The following is a 14,252-nucleotide window of genomic DNA, read 5'->3' on the forward strand; positions in this document are numbered from 1 at the left end:
TGAGGCAGTAAGTATAAGTTAATATCGCTATGAATTTTTGTTTAAGCTTAGAAGTTTGGGAGTCATAGGTAATCAAAAAAAATCATAATCTGAGATATAATATAGTCATGTAAAAAGATCATCTTGGCCTTATATTTCAAATGTCAATAGTGCTCATTTTCAAGGCGCTATTGCGCCGTCCCCGTCTGATATTAACTGATTGCCGAGCGTCAAGTTATCGTGAGTAACTGCGTCCTTGCATCGTGGGCCGGTGGGCGACGTCCATTTGTACCTTTAACGGCACGGCTCGCGTTGCCGCATCAATCCCTCTCCTGTGAACGTGCCATTGAATCTTACATGTGAGGGTCACCACTTGACGGGTTTGTAGGCATATGAAATTGGTAGTATGTGCACGCAGATGCAGTAATTATGGATGCATAGCCTGTTTTGAAAAATGGGTGTTATTCTGTTAACTATGAAGTTGAAAAAGAGACTTTATGCCTTTGATTACTTGTTTCGCTTTGAACTGATTAGATATCAACGATTGGTCACGCTAAGCTGTATAGAAACAACTGATTTTAGATTTAGTTATGTTAAGTTATATCGGAATCTTTGGCAAAGTAAATTATTAGGAAATGTAGCACACGCACAAATTCACGCCTTGTATCCCCGCAAGCGTAGGCAGAGGCGCAACAGGTGCATCCACTCCGCCGCGCGTATTCCGTTCCACGATGTGAAAGATGGCGCGCTTCGATAGCCGGGAATCTGGATTTTGTGGCGATATGACGATTCATACCGAATGCAAATACCAAATTACCGGTTGATAATGACTAACTCAGTATCGCTTTTCCCTTGGGTTCGAACCCGCGACCTCAACTCGACCGTGCTCGACCGGCTACGTCAACGAGGCAGGCGAGGTCAAAATCTCTTAAGGACTGCAAATACAAAGTAGTAATAACTACCGGACCCAAGCTCCGCTTGCCTTTGCTAAAGTCGTGTAGACCTCGTAGGGTCCCCCTCTGCCCTAGATTGACGTCACCCCGTTCCGTTCACATCTGGCCGAAGACACGTCGCGTAATATATACTTATTTCCCTTAGTAATTTATCGCTCGCTTCATGTTGAATCTTAACGGTTATTCGCTTTTGACGAATTAACTTTCACGGAACAATAGGATCATTCGTGAATTTATTAAAATAATGCGACGTTGAATTTAAATTAGTCCTTATATTCAAGTATCTAAGATCGAAGGTTCGCGATATGGATTTATCTTCCGTAGGAAAATAGCCAGTTATGCAGTCAAGCCTTTTTTACAATCGCTAACGTTAATTGAAACAAAATAATGTATAATAATGACATTTCCTAGCGATACGTCTATCGATAAGATAGGTAAATTCTGATACATAAGGCTAGCGTTAACGATTATAATAGAAATGCATCTTGTATTCGATCCCTGTTAAATTGCTACTTGCAAACTCTACATTGAGTAGAATGTTATAGCAAAATAAGTATTTTATTCAACTGAGTAATAGGAGCAAGTTATTCCGCTGAAAGCACCCCTGATACAAAAAACTGGATCTATGCAGTTTCTTTCATTGTGTTCAAGTATTGTGATTATTTTGCTGTATAGCTTTTACTTTTTTAATGTTTCTTGCTTTTTATCTTCCATACATTCATGCCTTGTCTCAAAGAGGTAGGCAGAGGCGCAACAGGTGCGCTCTTTTTCCGCCATGTGCTTTCGGTTCTATATGCGATAAAGGACGAATATCGCCATATCAGGCATCAGCACCAACAAATTCGAGCTGATACTGACCAGAAAAACCCGACATTTTGCCCAACCCGAGGGTCGAACCCGAGACCTCCCTGTTTACTGCAACACAACTACGCAATGGAGGCAGTCGTGGCAGTGTTTGTTTACCTTTGGAAAACATTATACAGTCCCAATACATTTCAAGAGCATTTCAACTGCCCTATACTTAATATCTGTGATAATTATTGAACATTAGAAGCATTTAACTGTAATTTACAATACTCATAGTACATTAAAATTTCATAAAGCATGGCCAATTTAATGAAATTATGTTTGTTTTGCGAAGTAGTTAGTTCGCTGTGACCTAGTTATCGTATATTTTTAACCTGTCCAATTATTAGCTCATTTGAATTATAATAAATGTACGACGTAGAGTTATAGATATAGTTGTAAAATGACTGTTACAAGCGGGGCAAACCTTCGCGGTTATCGACATTAATTCTATTTAGTGCTTCCATTGTTTTATATCTTTCAAAGTCTTCTAAATTAAAGGACATAAGAATCGTGAGTTATTGTTCATTAAATATAGGTTTTGTGCAAAAGTACCTTTAAGCAAGATAGCATATCGATATTTAAATTCGCAGTTTAAAATTAGTAGACATGTGAAGGTATGAAACTGAATATTACCAAAATTTGCGTTTGCATGAATGCAACAGGTTAACTGCTTAATTTTCAATTGTAAATTATGTAAAGTATATTTTTATATCGGACCATTGAATTATTAGGATTTAATCAAATTCTTAACATTGGTTGGCAACGCACAGCTTCAACTAGTGGCTCTGGATGTACTGGAATTTTTACATGATATCCATATCATAATACACAATATGCTTTAAACAATTGCAAGATTTCAATAAAATTTAAATACCATCGCGGATGTAATGAATAGACTACAAAACTATTAACTACTCACCACAATAGTTGTGTGAATTCCAAGAGATATCGTCCGATATATTAGACATGGCACTGACTATAAATTAATTTCACAAAAAAATAATTAATTACTATTTTTACACATTTCTCCTTACGTCAGAAAGTGTTGGACACAAATTAATATTTCCTATTTAAAAAGCAGAGTACCGATTAGTTAATAGTTGAAAAAAGGAAGCGGCGACAGCGCTTTAAAAGTTTACGACAAGAACCGTTAGCATTTAAATTGTTTGTGTTGTAAATCCGTTCGAGCGCTCCCATTAACAACGTGTGACTGGGGGTGTTTGCGGACGAGGCAGCGCGCGGGGCTCTGAGGGCGCGGGGCGGGAGGAGGCCGTCCCTCTCCGCACTTCAGCTCGATATCCACACCGAAGCCTTTGCGTTCGTTTTTCCGCGGGTGAACCGAAACACCACAGTCATATGAAGACGAAATTTTTATTTCGTTCTGTTTACTTTTCAATGTTTTATCAATTCTGAACGAAAAAATATCGGTGTATGTTTTTTTTTTAATTTGAAATACGTTAGTGATCAATATAGAGACTCTATGTAGAGGCTTAGCTTCTTTAAAAACGGGAAATAAATATGTCATGATAATCTTTTTGGTTATTTGTCTGAGAATTATCAAAAAGTAGGAAGATATTCCTTTGATGTGATTATTCACATTTATAAGGTGATCTCGGTAATATCACTGCAAGCCTTACTTTTCAATTTATTCTATTGATCTTTTTTTAATACTTTGCGTCATCAATGTCAGAAAACTTTTGAAAGACAATGTATTTATGGATAAATCGCACCAAATTTAAACTCTATGTTAGTAGATATGTGCAAAAATATGCTCTGCAGCTGCCTGCATAAGTTTTATAACAAGAGGCACTCTACATTTTTAATTAATAACCATTACAAAGAACAAAACTACACTCGTCCCTTTACATTTGTCACAATTCTGAACAATTACAATACACTAAATGCACAACTCTCAAACGATGTAGTTCATGACAATATGTCTTTGACAAACTTTTTTACTCCGGCAACTTTGTTTAGTAACAAACATACGAAACATTTTAACAAACAAGTTTATGTCGTGTTCAAATGGTAGAGATGCAATTACAGATTTTTTTTAATGTTAACAAACAAGTAGATTCTGCGTTTTCTCCCTCGAATGCACACAGTTTTATTAATTTTTTATTGAAATAATACGTAAAAGCTCAACGCTTGACCTTATAGTCGGATCAATCCCTTGTTATAAGTACGCTGCCGCTAAACCAATTAGTCAAATAGATTCTTTAATATCATATAAAATTAAAATAATAATAATGGAGGTCAGTGGGCCTTATTCCCTCTACGAGGACATCTCGGTTTTTTTGCAATTACGGACATTCTAATCGAAGGACAGCTTTAATGGCAGTATAGGTATAGAGGATTTTTTTACCTTTAAGGCTATCACAACTGTCCTTTGAACAGAATGGTATTAATTGCAAAATGTCGAATTCGAACTATAGACGGAATAGTGTACCTTGATCTTACTTCATTTTCTCTAATATTCAGTGTCAGTTTTATTATTAAAAAGTTGTTCGAATATTTTTAATAACACTCACTTTTCACATTACATATTTATAATGATTCTATACCGGTCAACAAAATATTTATACTTCGATATTCAATTCGACAGAGCGAAGTTTCACAGATTGTTTTTGGGTTTTAATTTTAATAAATCCGTTTAATTTAGAAGTCCAATCGTACCGATATTACTGAAAAAACTTGAGTAATGATTGAAGACAATGAAGTCCTTTGTACATCTTCTATCTATCTGTATAAATATATGAATCCCTATTTCCCTTGGTCACGCATCACGCGTGAACGGCTGGACCGATTTTACAGATTTTTTTTTGTTGTGTTTGTTATTGTCAGGATAAGGTTCTTATGAAAGAAAAAATTAAGGAAGTTGAGCGGAACGTTAGAAAATTTAAGAAAAGTTAATTTCAGCTATTGACAGAATGAGCGCTACAAATTCATAGTTGATAGGACATCGTCTGTCGGGTCGACTAGTTATAAATAAGAAAGCTATATTGTAATGTATCTTTTATTTTTAAAACTAAAAAGCTCACATAGTCCAACGATCCATTTAAAAAGTAAATAAAACACACAATTTAACCCTTCAAAGTCACACTATACAAAACATGGTAACTGTTGCGGCCTGCCCCCGTCGGGCGTAGACGCGCTCCGTAAAGTGGAATAAAAATACTTCCACTCCGTCATCGTACCGACGTTTTTACATTAATCGACGTTCGTTCGATTGCGATACGGCGTAATCGACTCTAGCCCGTGATAGAGGGTATAAAAGTTGGCAGTTTATGTCGAACTATTTGTTTTATTTACGTGCATCTTTAGGGTTATTTTGTATGATTATTCGATTTTTTATGTTTTTAGAACGATTTTAAGCTTTTAATGTCTTTTGGTTTATGGATTTAATATACTCAAAAACGATTTTGAAAGGTTTTGAACATAATCACTTGTTGCATCGTAGCTAGGATGTTGCAATACATACAATGAATTATTAGATAATATCTACTACTTTAAAACCACATTATAAACAAACGTAAATTATTTATAATTCTTACATAAACTAGTGTGTTGAATCGAAATATTTATTTTTAATTTTCATAAAGCGATGTTGACTGGTGCAGGTCATCGCGGAAAGAAATAAATTTATTATGTTAAATTATTTAAAACCTTATTTAAACAGTGTTTGTGTTTGTAAAAAATGATGCTCTAGAGTGAATCGTTTCTAGTATCATTATCATTTTAATAAAATATTAACCTTATGACCTTGATATACGATTTTAATGTATACACAAGATATACTCCAATCCCAATCTTTTCACTGAAGTTAGGTCTAAGTTAGAAGACCGTCGTAAACCAAAATGTTGATAATTAAAAAAAACAAATATTTTTTACGTAGATTCGATCATCAGCAAATACAAATCAGTCCTTACAAAAAACAACCATACGTTACCCTGGCAGGCAGTTCTCTACGACAAACAGGATAATTCCATGAAAGATCGATTGTTCGGTATTTCTATCATTCAATAAGACCAATTCCTAATTTGATAGTTTATAAAATATAGTCTTTTGTATGATACAATTTCGCGCGGAATCCAAATCATCATAGAGAAAGACCTTTGCACAGTTTCTTGTACGATAGAGGCGAACATTTTAAACGAATACCTTATAACCTTTTAGTTCATACTTAACAACATAAAGAATGCAATACTTATAAAAGTTTGCATGCAGAATTTTTACATTTTTTTATTTCATCTTATTGTAAGATGACCACCGCTCGTAAACACTAGACATAGGAATCTTCGCGCATGTCTAAAGGATTCCTTATCAATGATCAAATATAAAGGGTACACACTAGCTAACGAACTTAAGTTAACAAACTGCCCATAGTCCAACAACTATTTGTTATTAACGTAATGCAGGCAATCATCAAAATTAGAACAATTTCGAGTCGTTATATTTTTATACCTATTTCTTTATTATATATATCATTGCCAATACCCGCAGAATTTTGTGATTCTTAGTAGTATGATATATAGCCCTAAGCTTCGTAGTTCGTAGTACACAAAATTACATATAATGTAAGGAAATTCGCATTAAAAGTAACTTACTGGCTATCAAGTATGATTATACTTGATAGCCAGTAAGTTTTCTTAATACTGTGTATAAAAATACGTTCTCACCCCAATCGATTATCGTACTTGAAACTGTGTAATTCAGGCTTTCGATATTTAAAAACACAGAAACATACAAACAACTACTAGATGGGTCCATCAGGACATTTAGTTCGCATCTGATATGATTATCGACCAAAGGAGAGCGAGTGAGGGAAGATGTCACAATTTATGCATTTTCAAACAACTTTATCTGATTTTTCTATAAATTATTAAAGGATGAATATACTCACTTTGACAGGTTCTCTAATAAGGAAATAATGTACAAAGGAACTTGTCTGACATAATGTGTGCCAACTAATGAAAGAGAACACGTTATGGTTAGCAATATTTCTGCACATAACAACAGCGGCTTGAATAATATTAGGTTACCCAGCATTGTTACTGCACTCAGCTTGTTACACTGATAAGCCTTTTGTTCAACTTTAACATAATTGTGGTTGTAATACTAACATTATTTGACGTTACTGTGGCCGTCTTTATAAACAATCCCAATATTAATCTTCAATTCGATCCCTTAAATGAACCAATCACAATAAGTCATTTGTGAGTATGTCAAAAACAAACTTGTTCTGATTGACCTCTTTTTGCGATGGATCGAAAAAGTGCTGGAAATAGTTTTTTTAAAAAAAGGCGGTATATGTTTCCAATGAAAACATTCTTAATTTAAATTTTGATGACGCAAACGTATTTTCGACAGTAATAGAGTCTCCGTCACTCGCTCCGCCACGGCCGATGCCGCACGCTTCGTAGCGTAGTGTTATATCTAAACATTACCTGAAATTTGATCGATGGGTGAGTAAAGAGGTGGTTCGTCCACCCCCGCCTGTTGGTGTTCTAGCAGACGATGGCACGATTGTCTCATGAGCGCTCCCGACACTGCAAAACAGAAAGATATTATTTATTTATTTACACTTTTTTGTACACCAGACATAGATCATGGAACAAGATAATAGAAAAATGTACAAATGTCTTGTCGCGCAAGGCAATCTCTTACAGACAACCATGGGATGGATATAAGATAAAACGGAATAATATGGGGCAGCATGAGTTATACGAAGTATATTAATATGCTATTAATACATAATATGAATATATGATGTATATATTTATGGAAATATTATTCTCTTTAAAAAATATTAGGTTACGAGTGCATTTGATCGCAAGCTAGAATTTAGCGCGGCAACTTTAATTGCAAAGTGCGCGTAAAGCAATCACTTCTAGGCAGTTGTGAATACATTTCGTTCTGCGAATCTTTATTCCCGGAAACATTTTACAGCGCCCGGAGCCGCTAGCGTTTCTAAATCTTATACTATCAAGATATTTGTTGTGTTGATCAATCAATTTGTTTGTTTGCCCTAAATAGAACTGCAGCTTCGATAAAAACATCACTAAAATGTAATATTATTGTACCCGAGCACTTGTATAAGGGTAAAACTTTATTGTTCGTGCCAATATTTATAAAAAAAAAGTCTCTAACTCGTTATCCAGGGACCGGCCTTAGCCATTCAGGAGCCACTATTTTCTAGGTCTCAATACATTCACAATTATATTTTAGTGTTCTGGAATTATTTTGTCTCGTGTCACCAACGTCATGCGTGCTACTGATTCCCCATTCCTGCTCTAGTCTAGGGACTCTCTATTCCGAAAATGGATTGACACAGCCGCACCCACAGACCACTTCATATGTCGCGTGGTCACAACAAACCGCATGCTGCAGCTCTTAACGTTATTAAGGCTATCGGTTTTTAAATTAAAGGCACGCAAATGATCAGGCAGGCCACTTCATTGGTGGTACGTCTGTTATATGTGAGAGTTCGCCTGGGTAGGTACCACCGCAATGTGTATTTTTGCTGCCAAGCAGCAATGTGTAGTCACTTTTGTGTTCCGGTTTGTAAGACATTGTAGCCTGTGTAACAACTGGACATAGTGAGACTTAACATCTCATATCTTAGAATCGCGAGCGCAGTGGAATACCAAACAATACTTTGTAATTCAAGGTGTTGGATGGTGTTTCTACTGTTTATGGCCGGTCGTATCGCTTACCATCAGGCGAACGGCGAGCTCGTCTCGTCATTGAAAACAATAAAAATCTTCATGATAAACAATACCTACGAAACATAAATACAGGAAGTATGTATGCTAGAACTCCTTCGGGGAATTTAAATGAAAGAAGGGATTAGTGTGTATACATAATATTTTGATCCTTTTAATTGGCGTTATATTCTAAACGTTAAGTCTGCTAGAAATGTGCATTTATTAATAGCAGAAATTGAGGTCACGATTCGCGTCTATTTTCTGCTGTTTCTTAGAAATTACGTAAGGGTTTTAGATGTGTTTTTCACTGTTATTAAGGGTCTGTGCCAAACGGTTTTCATGTATGATACATTGAAATTAATTGTTTATAGAGTAAATTTTATTATGACCAAGTCGTCAAGAATATCGATCTTCGGTTGTTTACGTAAGCTGGATAAGTCTTAATAGATGCAATAAAATAAAGCTATGTCAAGTTAAACAAGTTTAGCAAGACGGCTCTGCATCACATTATCGCGTGAGGGAAGTGTGGGTACTTGATGTATAGAGCCCAAAGACTTGTAATACAATAAAGAAGTTTAGAGTCATCATCTTGAATAAAAGCCACATGGTTATTTTATAGAGGATTAGCTGACCCGTCGAACTTCGTAACGTCTAACAGTAGATTCTTTAATAAAAAAAAATAATACTTATTTTGCTATTCTGGGCACCGGGTCAGCTAGTAAGATAAAAAAAGAAAGTTGATATGTCCACAATTACATTATGTCAAAAAATAAAAATTATAAAACACTTAAAATTCTTTCCATCGCATAAATGTTGACAAATATTGACATTAACATTTATACGATACTAATGTCACTCAATTGTTTTGCCTTCCCGAAACCCCTCCACTAACACTTAAACTTTATGGTATGGTATTAAAGTTCAAATTGACTTTTAAGTATTATTACAAATCTTTTGTATGGGAATATAGAAAAGTTTTGTTTTTAGACTTTTACAGACAATTATTTATATTTTTCTCTCCGTAAGAACCATTCTCGTACTACAAGGAATATTATAAAAAAGAATTAGCGAAATCGATTCAGCTGCTCTCGAGTGTTGCGCGTTGCAACACATTCAGCGATTCATTTTTATATTATAGATAATAAAAATCGCAACAAATATTTAAACTACTAACATACTTTCATGTTTATTTTCGTAGGATACTCATGTATTTGCATCTAAAATCGCCGTAATGTTTGAAGTTCAGTTCGTACTCGTATAGCCAGAAAACGAGTTCGATATATCGTTATGTAAAAACATGAACGAATACTGCAGAATAGATATTTGTGCTCGATACAGCGATTGAGCGATTGCTCACTGATCACATATCTTTATTGCACGGAAATAAGCTCGAGTGCGGAAGCACTAGCTGTACTTCCATCCTATAGAAAATAAAGTCGAATAAAAACAAATAAATTTTCCACGCAGACGAGTTTTAAATAGTTTCCAAGTTTTTCACTTCCATCGCAGTAAGATCAAAGTATTGCAACTCCGCTTAAACTTCTACACTATCGTAAATACTTCCATTTTCTGATTCATTGCCGCAGGTAAAAATAATTTCGGGTTGCAGTTTTAATGCACGGTTTAAGTTTTGCTCTGATATGTTGCACAATGAACGTCGTCAAAGGGATTTCCTGATGAAATCTCTAACTTGCATCAAGGACTATTGGAGAGAATAAGCTTCTTAGCAAATTACGTAAGCTGCGATGCACACCGTTGTGATTGATTTCTCGCAAAGTGACTGCACTGATAGCAATACCAGTTTAATTTATATAATGTGCTATAATGAAGTCGCTCGGTTTGTGGTAACTGCTAGAGTTCTGATCTCTCTCCGGTTATGTCGGGTTGCCGGCTCACGACTATGAGAGTGAAAGAACACAGTGCACTTGTGTATTGTGCACACACTTGTGCACTATTAGGTATACCTCCTGGGTACATGGTTGGTCTCAGTTGAGATTGGCGCTGTGGATTGAATTCGGCTAGAAGAGATTCACTGCTAGAGAATGTCTTTGTCTAACTAAAATAAATATCGTGCTAAACTCTCGGCAAACAGTTATATCTCAACTCAGAAATTTGAGGCATAAATCTCTGCTTTGCTTTACCTCTGTTGTGACGTGATCCATTATCTATATTTAAAGAAATATTATGCAGTTTAAATATGATAGCCGTATGTAAATTGATATTATGAAGATCTATATTAGAATCCATTTAAAGATATTTCTAGTTACATTTTGGGACGGCCGAGATGAATATTCATTAGGTCTGGAGGTCTATGCTATTTGCGGATTGGGAATTTCATATTATTTTTATTTTTTTCACTATTTGGATTGTACTGCACTTTACATCACGAGACGAAAAATATATCTACATTAAAAAATAATACGCATAAGCAAAAATATAACAACTATTTTATATGAGCAGAATAAATCGTATATAAGAATATAAACCAATTTTTACTATTAAAATATGACACAAGATGCAATAAATGACATACGTCTTGTTCGTCTTATCCTTCAACTTTACAAAAACAAATTTAGAAGTACGATAGTGCAACTAATATTTTATTTATGGCTTTATTGTATAAAATAACATAAACACTGTACTAACACTAAACACAATGAAGGCGGAGAAGAGGAATGGGCATAAACTATTTTGTGTGTTCTAAATACGGTCCTATTTCCGTGAAAGAGAAGCAAATGGATGACTCATGCAGCCGTGGATGTGATTGGCTAAAATTATACGTAGAACAACAAAACTATATATGCTTCATAGCAAAAGTATATGTATAATTTATTTATATTCTTTATTTTCAAACCATATTAGCTTTATATAGTAATTAGCAAATAATCCTCCCTAGATAGATGAAGATGTTTTGTTATTAAATCAATGATCATCGTCATGAGCCGCAGGATGTCCACTGCTGACCATGGGCCTCCCCCAAAGATTTCCAGATCGATCTATTGTAAGCGGCTCGCATGCAGCGACCTGCGAGTTTTATTTGTTCACATAAGAATCAATACTATTTATTAACTAGAGAGTGTTTCGCTTCTTGTATCTACATAATAATATTTGGACTAGTCCTACGAAATATGTTTTAGGTGTACGTTAAAGTCAAATGATCTTTATTTCTATTGCAATACATCTAATTATTTAGTATCTGATGGACATTTCGCACCCTTAGAACTAAGGTATCGTAACTCAAAAAAGAAGATTTCTGGTAAACGAATAAAAAAATATTTGAAAAAAATATAGAAGGCCGAAAATTGAGCGATAATTCGTGGAAAGTGAGAATCTCTGTTTCTATTGTATCTTCTTTCGTCGTAGGGTTATAGAGAAGGGAGGTCGTTTTTTAATTAAATCAGAAAATATATAAATTTTGAGTTCGGTCACTTCAGTTATAACGGTGCGATTTGAGCGAAGTTTTATTTTCGCATTTATGTTCTTTTAAGTATTTTAATATTGCATTGATTTGTTACTTATTGAAATTATCCATGGCCCATTTTTTTTACTGAATTTATCGCAAATTTACAATTAACTGGTGTCGTAAACATTGGAGGCTAATTAGGCCTCTTAATAATAATGTCTATCATTGATTTCTGTATCTCATATTTTAAGAGTTGGTCGAAATTTCTTTCTAATACTCAGCAATCATACAGACTACAAATTAATGTAATTATAATCATGCATGTGGGTGATAGGTCATACTTATATTTAACAAAATATGTACAGTTATTAACCATTAGAAGCTACAGCAAATGACGGCGCATTGTCTTCGCGCTAGGCGGAAATTGATTACAATAAAGGTATTGTTCTTTATAAACAATATATATATATATATATATATATATATATATATATATATATATATATATATATATATATATATATATATATATATATATATATATATATATATATATATATATATATATAATAAACATTTATTTATTAACAAGCTATATTTCTACAAAAATTCGCATACTCGAAAATAAGTTCTACAATTCCATCAAACACTAAGTCTTCCACACAAATATAATAACAGTGTACGATTTGCAAATATTTTTACGCTACAATTTTAAATACTATAAAGCCAGCTAATGTTCATGGAAGAGTTTAAAGCTCACCTTAAGCCTAGTTATTGTCATTTGGCTACGACAGGGAGCCACACACGCGATGACATGGTGCCTGTAACAAATAAACAAGATATTAATTGGTGCATCAATGGAAATGTATTATCGATTACAGGTAATTAAATATTCACATTTTATACGTATTGGTATGTATTGTAAATGGTTTTTAAAAGTAAGGGTAATAATTAATATGTTTATAGTTGTGAACTGTGAAGGTAAAGAAAGTTCAAAATTATATCTTTTAATACGAAATCACCTGGAGTTAGATAAAAAAATATTGGTGTAAAGATTCAACTTGGTCCCTTAAGATTAGGGTTGATAGATTTTTCAGCCTATAAGGGATAAATGCATACAAATAAGAAACAATATTTTATGACTTTTTTAATATTTTCCGAGGGTCGACTCAGTTTTAAAATATTTGTAACAGTCAATACAGTTGTAATCGTAATTAAAAAGAAGTATAAATTCGCTTTTTATTAAATTTATAATCCGAGTCGTATTGACATGTATGCGAAAATATGAACGTTGCGTGCGTCAGTACTTGTGAATCGTAGATCGATCGGTTTACGGGACAAAGTCTGTCCCGTCGGGACATTTTAAAACGTGCCTAAGATACGGGATGTCCCGGTAAATACGAAACGTCTGGAAACGCTACTTAAGATCATGTTAAACAGAAGTATGCAGATCGCGGGCCGTGGAACTAGACCGAAATAACGCCAGGCATAAAAATCTATTGTCTTTTTCCATTCGTGCAGCGGGTACGAGGATCGTGTGCTGTTAGTAAAACAATAGTTGAATGCATATTCAATGTGTATACATTTTACATAAACGAGAACGTCACGGAAGCTCGTGTTTGCCGACTTTTTACTGTTTATAAAATAACACCAAGTTATGGCTATGTGCGGTGACATGTAGTAGAAAAGTCAATGATTAAGGCCCTTTGCCATCGGATTGGCGTGCTAATCCTATTTGCTGTAGTTTTTAGCAGCTGTCTTATTCAAATTTGTCACACGCAAAAAAAAAAAAATATGACGTGTACGATAAAGTGACCCCTCTGCAGCGGATGGTAAATGGAGTGGGGTCCAATAGAATGTCGACTGACGAGAGATGATTACCCCTCGACAGTCGACACTATTATGCCGGCTTGTTGGAACCGAATATACACAGGCTGATTCTCGAACGCAACTTACATAGGCTTTAACACCTGCTACACGCAGGTCGCGCGTATATAAAATATATCCTGCCACCAGCAAATGTTATCTTTACTTTGATGCTACAAATGTATTATAATGGATATTGATTAATTAATTTCATAATGGAAACACTACTGCAAGTTTCGATTCCGTGCATCTCGTAAAGTTCGCATCATTTTAAACTTTAACCAGTGAAAGGAAAGTTTATAATACTTTGAAGGACGTTACCTCTAACAGGCTACTTCTACTTACTGAGTGAATTATTGTTATAAAGGTTATTTGGACTTTTTAAATTGTATTGAATTTTAATCAATTATTATTATCAAATATAAAAAATTACACATACTTGTACCATCAATAGACTGTGTACAATATGATAAATATTACATTTTTATTTAAAAT

The 14,252-nt window shown here is 34.5% G+C and overlaps 1 long non-coding RNA gene across 1 annotated transcript in view; it reads right to left on the bottom strand.

Moving 5' to 3' along the window:
• Positions 1-7,234: 7,234 nt before the first annotated feature.
• LOC119190865 overlaps positions 7,235-14,252 on the bottom strand; it is a 94,611-nt gene continuing 87,593 nt past the window's right edge. The window contains exons 2-3 of the long non-coding RNA XR_005113239.1: positions 12,652-12,712; positions 7,235-7,330 (exon numbers count right to left, since the gene is read on the bottom strand). This is a non-coding gene — a long non-coding RNA (uncharacterized LOC119190865). The remainder of the gene's footprint in view (positions 7,331-12,651; positions 12,713-14,252) is intronic.

The sequence above is a fragment of the Manduca sexta genome, chromosome 27 (assembly GCF_014839805.1).
Source record: "Manduca sexta isolate Smith_Timp_Sample1 chromosome 27, JHU_Msex_v1.0, whole genome shotgun sequence".
NCBI classification, from domain to species: domain Eukaryota; kingdom Metazoa; phylum Arthropoda; class Insecta; order Lepidoptera; family Sphingidae; genus Manduca; species Manduca sexta.